This window comes from Capsicum annuum, chromosome 10, assembly GCF_002878395.1.
Source record: "Capsicum annuum cultivar UCD-10X-F1 chromosome 10, UCD10Xv1.1, whole genome shotgun sequence".
Classification (NCBI taxonomy): domain Eukaryota; kingdom Viridiplantae; phylum Streptophyta; class Magnoliopsida; order Solanales; family Solanaceae; genus Capsicum; species Capsicum annuum.
Window position 1 is genome coordinate 198,301,602 of NC_061120.1, and position 7,898 is coordinate 198,309,499.

Sequence of the window (7,898 nt, forward strand, 5' to 3'; positions counted from 1 at the left end):
TTCTTGAAAATCATTAATTAGATCACTATTTAAGGAAATAATTTTTCTTTTAGAAAATAAATGCAACTTTTCTTTAAGTTCAAGAACACATAACTCAGAAGTACCATCTTCTTTTTCCAAGTTCGAGTCTCTAATGGCCATGGGATCAGTTTCATCAACCTCTTCATCATCTAATTCATCTGAAACAGATGCCCAAGTGGTTGTTGTTGTGGTCTATCACACACGCAAGTGCACGTGATTGCACAAGTAATATAACGACTCAAAGAATCAGACATCGTACCCACAAGGACTACTGGATTAGTAATTTAATCAACTTTAGTCTTGACAATAAAGCATTCAAGTATTTTAGAGTATCAATATTATTGTGATAATTTAATTAATAATCTACTAAATAAATAAATAATAGGGTATGTCAATAGAAACATAAGCGAGGTTGTATACAATATGAGTGAGAATTCCAGGGTTGAGGCACTATTAACAAGACTATAAATCTCTATCCTTATCGTGGTTGTGTTGATTATCGGGTTATTGATTCGCATGGTTTAGATTATGATCATGGGCTTTCAATCCTCTAATCTTCTACCTAAATAGACATTGCAACTAAATCATTGAGAGGGGATGCATTAATCCATTTAGATGCTTTAATTTATCTTTTTGTAATTGAACTAAACAAGGCTTCTAGGTATATTTCTATCCTAGCTGATAGTTTATCTTCTTTGTTAAGTAGAAGAATATGGACTTTATCCTTAAGATCTTTGGTCTATCCCTAAGATTCTCCTTTCGGGTTCACAAAGGAATTACAGATTCATTCTAATGGTATCCACCCATTAAAAATGTAGAAACAAGTGAATAAGAATAAACCCATATGATAAATCAACATTAACCACTCTAAGAATATTAGAGTACAAGTATGTTCTTGGCCTCAACCCCAAAATTAGGATGTTTATCCATTAATGTTCGAATTAACATCAAGAAAATATAATTAAACATACCCAAAATTAATATTTGAAGATGAAGTGTTCAAAGAACCCTAAGAGAAGTATTGTAATTGTTTTTGCCTCTGTTGTACGTATGTCAAAGTATCCCCAATTGGTTTAAAGTGTTCTTTTTATATTAGTACATATTTGGACGAAACTTAGCCTTCACCGCATTGCGGAACACAGCGCAGGGACTAGGGTCCATTCTAGGTAACGCATTGCGGGGACTAGGGTTCGTGCTGCGGGGCTATCGTGGATCCTCACTGGAATGCGCCATGAGAAATAAATCAGTCTCCGCGATGCAGGGCCATTGTAGAGGTTTACTGGAAATCGCCATCCACTGATAATCATTTAGCACGATGAAGACCTTATCATGGGAACTAAGGTCTGCGATGTATAGATTGTTATTTTCGTTCCTTTCCAGCTTGTTTCCTAGTTCCTTGCTCTCGTCCTTAGATTCATGCTTCCTGAACCCAATCCCAGTATCCTCATGATCATCAAATCACCCCCCATGCTTCCATTCATTATTAGCTTCACGTTAATGCATCCAAATACATCCAATTTTATCACAGTTTAGCCCTGTATCAACTAAGCATGTCCATTAGATAAAGAATACAATTATTACTCAATCACAATAATAACAACACATTTTAGCTCATAAAACAAGTCCTATTATGGATAATTCTTGGAATTTAGACATATAAATATGCCCAAGCTCACCACCCACTCTTAGAACATTGTTCGTCCTCGAACAATATCAGGTAATCACTATAGATAGCTAGGCTTCACACCACAATCTAAGAAGATCACTTATGTTGGGCACATATAAGCCACACATGACTTTTTAGCTAAAACATGTCAATTTAATTCTAAAAACACGGGATTATAATTGTCCAAACATGATACCAACGATAAGCAAAAGAAAATTTCCAAACAATGCTTTAGTGTTTTCTTACTGCCAGTTGCTCCCAAAGTTGAATATTGTTGTTGTTGTTCTCTTTTTTTCATGCTAATGAAACCAAGACTGCAATCTTATTATTTCTAAGTCATTACCAAGTCAAATTACTGGCTAAATCAAACAAGAAGAAGTATTATTGGCTCTCTCTTACAATGTACAACACATATAGACAATAATATATTACAACAAAGACATCTCAATTTAGCCCATGCTTTATAATGATACGTACAATATAATAACTGGGCACTATGACATAACCTGTTTCTTCCTTCTTCTTGTTTATTCCCCCCTAAGCAATCAATATCAACCAATATCTATGCTTAATCTAGTAGCAAACAACTAACCACCAAGAAGAAAATCAAATATGCATTAGTGTCATTTTACTATCACTGTTTTCAAAATTCTATGTAAAAGAAATACAAACAAATTTCATACCTTACCCGTGAAAGATGCCTGATAACGTAGCTTGGATACTCTTTGCTGTGTTTTTTTTTCTACGTTTCTTTGTTGTGTACATTGCTTGTTGATCTCTTCCAAGAATAAAGGGAGCAATATATAACCCTATTATTCTACTTGTATGTTACTAGCGTAAAGTGAAGAATGCTTTTGGCTTAACCCTTTTTAATTTCCATAATTAGTATTAATAATTGGTTAAAATTACTAATTAACCCTTCATAAAAAAAATAAGTTGGGGTATTACATTATCCTACACATAAAATAACGTTCACCCTCGAATGGTCCTAGAATCATACCTGAAGTGACAGATAAGTGAGGATATCTAACTCGTATCTCCTCCCCGAACTCCCAAGTAGCCTCCTCGATTGGAAGATTACGCCATAACACTTTGACTGAAACTATCTTTTTTGATCTCAATTGTCGTACTTGCTTATCAAGAATAGCTATTGGGCATTCCTCATAAGTTAGGTCCTCATAAAGTTGAACATTCTCTCGCTGGATCATATGACTATCATCACGAAGATATCATCTAAGCATAGACACATGAAACATAAGATAAATTGCAGACAATCTTAGAGGTAAAGCAAGCATGTATGATACCAATCCAATTCGGTCCAAGATCTCATAACGACCAATATATCTAGGACTCATATTACCTTTCTAGATAAATCTCATAACTCCTTTCATGGGAAAAACTTTTCAAAAAACTTTTTCCCCTTTTACAAACTCCAAATCATCACGAACCCTCTTATTTGCAAAGGACTTTTGTATGCTTTGCAGTATCTTGAATCGATCCTGTATCACTGAAACCTTCTTCAATGCTTGCTGAACTAAATCTAGACCTAATAACTGTGCTTCGTCGAGCTTAAACCATCCAACTGGTGAATGACACTTGCGACCATATAGAGCCTCATATGGTCATATTTGAATACTTGACTAGAAGCTATTATTATAAGTAAACTCTATCAAAGGCAACTGGTCATCCCAATGGCCACCAAAATCAATCGCGCAAAATCTAAACATGTCTTTGAAGATCTAAATAACTCGTTCAGACTGCCCGTCAGTCTTTGGATAAAAGGTCGTACTCAACTTAACCTACGAGGCTAATGACTTCTGAAAAGATTTCCAAAACTTAATAGTGAACTATGCACCCCGATCAGATATAATTAAAATAGGCACACCATGAAGTTAAACTATCCCCCGAAGGTAAATTTCTGTTAACCGTTTCGCAGTATAAGTAACTCAAACTGGTATGAAATAGGCAAATTTTGTAAGTTTATCCACTATCACCCAAACTTAGTTGTGCTTTCGAAAAGTATTTGGCAACCGAACAACTAAATCCATAGTTATTCTTTCCCCTTGTAGTCCAGGAAAATCAATTTTTACATCATTTCGCCAGGTTATTTATATTCATATTTGACCCACTGACAATTTAAACAAATAGTCATATGCTTCAAAATAAAACCTTCATACCTTTCCACCAATACAATCCACGCAAGTCTTGATACATTTTTGTAGCACCAGGGTGGATAAAGTATCATGAGCTATGAGCCTCATCAAGAATTAGTTGGCTTACATCACCCACAGTGGGCACACATAATCTCCCATAATAATATAACACACCTTTACTATTAATAGTGAAAGACTTAACACCACCATTCTTTACTTGATCTCGAATCCAAATAAGATAAGTATCATCATATTAGCAAGTCTTAACTTGCCCAACTAAAGGTGATTGAACCACCATAACTGCAAGTAACTTTTCAGGCACTGTGTGATCAATTCGAACTCAATGATTGGCTAAAGACTGAATATCCATAGCCATAGGTCATCTTTTGCTAGAAAATTGGGCCAAGCTACCCATAGACTTCCTACTCAAAGCATTTTCTACTACATCAGCCTTTCCAGGATGATATAAGATAGTGAGATCATAGTCTTTTAAGTAAATCTAACCATCGTCATTTCTCAGATTCAGATCTCTTTTCTTGAATAAGTATTGCGGACTCTTGTGATCAGTATAAATTTCATAAGGCTCTCCATTAAGATAATAACGCCAAATTTTGAGTACAAATACTATCGCTGCCAATTTCGAATTGTGAGCTGGATAATTCTTCTCATGGACTTTTATCTGTATAGAAGCATATAGCACTACTTTGTCATTTTGCATTAAAATACAACCCAATCCAATTCGAGATGTATCATAATAAATAGTGAAACCACTCTCTGTCGTAGATAAAGTCAAAATCAGAGCTGAAATCAATGTTGCTTTTAATTTCTGAAAAAACTTTCTTCACATTCATTTGGCCATCGAAAAACCATATTTTTCACAGTCAAGCGGGTCAATGGAGTGTCTATCATCGAGAAGACTTCTACAAACCTCCTGTAATAATTAGCTAGACCCAAAAAGCTACGTATCTCTATAGCAGTACTAGGTCGAGGCCAATCTCAAACTGCTTCAATCTTCTTTGGATCAACATAAATCCCATCTCTTGACACCACATCCCCTAAAAAAGAAACTATGCTTAACCAAAACTCACACTTTGAGAACTCAGCATAAAGCATTTTTTCTCTTAGTGTCTGCAGCACAACTCTCAAATGTTGTCCATGTTCTTCCTCACTTCGAGAATAAACCAAAATGTCATCAATGAACATAATAATAAAATGGTCTAAGTACGGCTTGAATACCCTGTTCATGAGATCCATAAATATTGTAGGTGCATTAGTCAGTCCAAAAGACATCACTAAAAATTTAAAATGCCCATACCTGATCCGAAAATTTATCTTAGTGATATCTTCGGCCTTGACTCTAAACTGATGATAACACAATTTCAAGTCAATTTTAGAAAAGTAAGTAGCACCCTGTAACTGATCGAACAGATCATCAATTTGGGGTAAAGGATACTTATTCTTGATTGTTAACTTATTTAACTGCCTGTAGTCAATGCATATTCTCATCATGCCATTTTTTTTATAATTAACACAGGTGCACCCCAAGGTGATACACTAGGCCTGATGAATCTGTTATCAAGTAACTCCTGGAGTTGAACCTTCAATTATCTCAACTCAGCGAGAGCCATACGTTAATGTAAAATAAAGATAGGTTGAGTCCCTAGAATTAAAACAATGTTGGAGGTAGACGGTAAATCATCTTGGAACACATCGACAAATTCTCAAACAATAGGAACATTGTAAATAGCAACATCTTCTACTCGAGTGTCATGTACATATGTAGCGCCCTGAGAGTACACCCTGGGCATCACATGATGCTTACAGTCCCGAGGGACCACAAACTAACCTATGAGTTGGTACCTACTGTGAGCACTGAATAACATAATCATAAATACAGATGAATAACTGATATGCCATAAGGTTTTAAATATCTAAAACAAATACTAAATTATGAATCTGAAGAAATGACTATTTGAATCTAATAAGATAAAGAAAATTTGAATAACTGACTAACATGCCAACGGAAGTCTGAATTTTGAATAACTAACTATACTGTCTGAAAGCCCCTAAACTGACTGACTGTGAGTTGATGGGACAGGCCCAACTAACTCCACTAACTACTAAACTAAAGACATAATGTAAAATAGTCTATCCTCAAAATATGAGGACTCACCACTGCTATTGCTGAGAGCCTGAGAAGTCTAAGCGCGATCCGAGAACTGAGCATCAGAACCTGTGATATAATACATCATAGCACAAAAAAAAGGTATGCGATCAGTACTTTAAATGTACTGGTATGCTAAATCAGGTAGGCTGACATGCATGGTTTCATGAACAGGATTAACAACTGTCTAAATATTCATAAAAAATATAGAGTACTAAATAGAAAGCATGAAATCTGTAACTACTGAAAATATATGAAATCTATAAATACTGTGTATGCATAAAAGTCTGTAAATACTGAAGGTAGGTGAAATCTGTATATACTAGTGATACATGACCAAACATATAACATGAACTGAATTAAAGTTTGTAAACTGAAATACTAAAATAACTGATATTTGTATGCCTTGATCAAACAACACTGAGACTAAACTGCTGGTCTGATTATTAGATTGAGACTGTGGGAGCTATCATCTAACTGACATGCCCCAATCTAAGTTAATCGGGGTCCAACCTATAACCCCAGTTGGAAGGGTGTTAAAACCATGCCATAGGTACTAATGTTGGTTTTATGGATCTACTAGTCTGGTATACTGTATTGTCCCGAAGGACGAAGGGTGTTAAGCCTAATCTGACGGGTGACCCCTGTGAGATAGTCAAGCCTAAACTGACGGGCGACTTCTCATATCCTACGCTGGCTACGTAGATCTTAAGAAGATTAGTACCTTAAACTAAATCTGAATTCATGAAGAAAAGATGAGGTACTTGGTCCGCATATCTTTTTCTGCTTCCCAAATGGCTCCCTCAACGGACTGATTCCGACAAAGAACTTTGACTAGTGAAACTTCTTTATTCCTTAGTCTACGAACTTGATGATCAAGAATTTCAATCGAAACTTCCTCATAGGAAAGACTATTCTGAACATCTACGCTTTCTAGGGAAACAACTACAGCTGGATCACCAATACACTTCTTCAACAATGAGACATGGAACACTGGGTGTACTGAAGCTAGATCTGAAGGCAACTCAAGCTCGTAAACTACCTTTCCAAAATGACTGAGAATTTTGTAGGGACAGATATATCGGGGACTTAGTTTCCCTTTCTTATCGAACCTCTTTACCCCTTCATGGGAGATATTTTCAAGTACACAAAATCACCGACCTCAAACTCAAGATACTTTCTCCTCACATCTGCATTCAATTTCTGTCATCTTTGGGCTGCCTTAACCCTTTCTCTGATCAACTGGACATTCTCTAACACATCAAACACCAAGTCACGCCCTACTACCGTGACCTCACCTACTTCAAACCAACCAATTAGAGATCTACATCTCCTACCATAAAGAGCCTCAAACGGAGCCATCTGGATACTGGAATAATAGTTGTTATAATATGCGAATTCAATTAAAGGCAAGTGATAATCCCAACTACCTTTAAAATCAACTACGCATGCTCTCAGTATATCTTCAAGAGTCTGAATGGTCCTTTCTGCTTGACCGTCTGTCTGAGGTGAAAGGTTGTACTCAGGTGGACTTGGGTACCAAACCCTTTTGGAATACTTTCTAGAAATATGAGGTAAATTGGGTACTTCTATCTGAGATGATAAAGTTTGGTATAGTCCTTGGCTGGATAAAAGGTATGGACTAGCAAGAAATAAGTTGATTTGGTCATCCGGTCTACGATAACCCAAATATAATCATGCTGATGACGAGTATGAGATAGAACCATCACAAAGTCCATGTTCACTTCTTCTCATTTCCATGTGGGAATGCTGAACTCCTGCATGGACCCACTAGGCTTCTAGTGCTCAATCTTAACTTGCTGACATATAAAGTACTTAGCTACAAACTCTGCAATATCTCTCTTCATCCCACTCCACCAATAGATCTCCCACA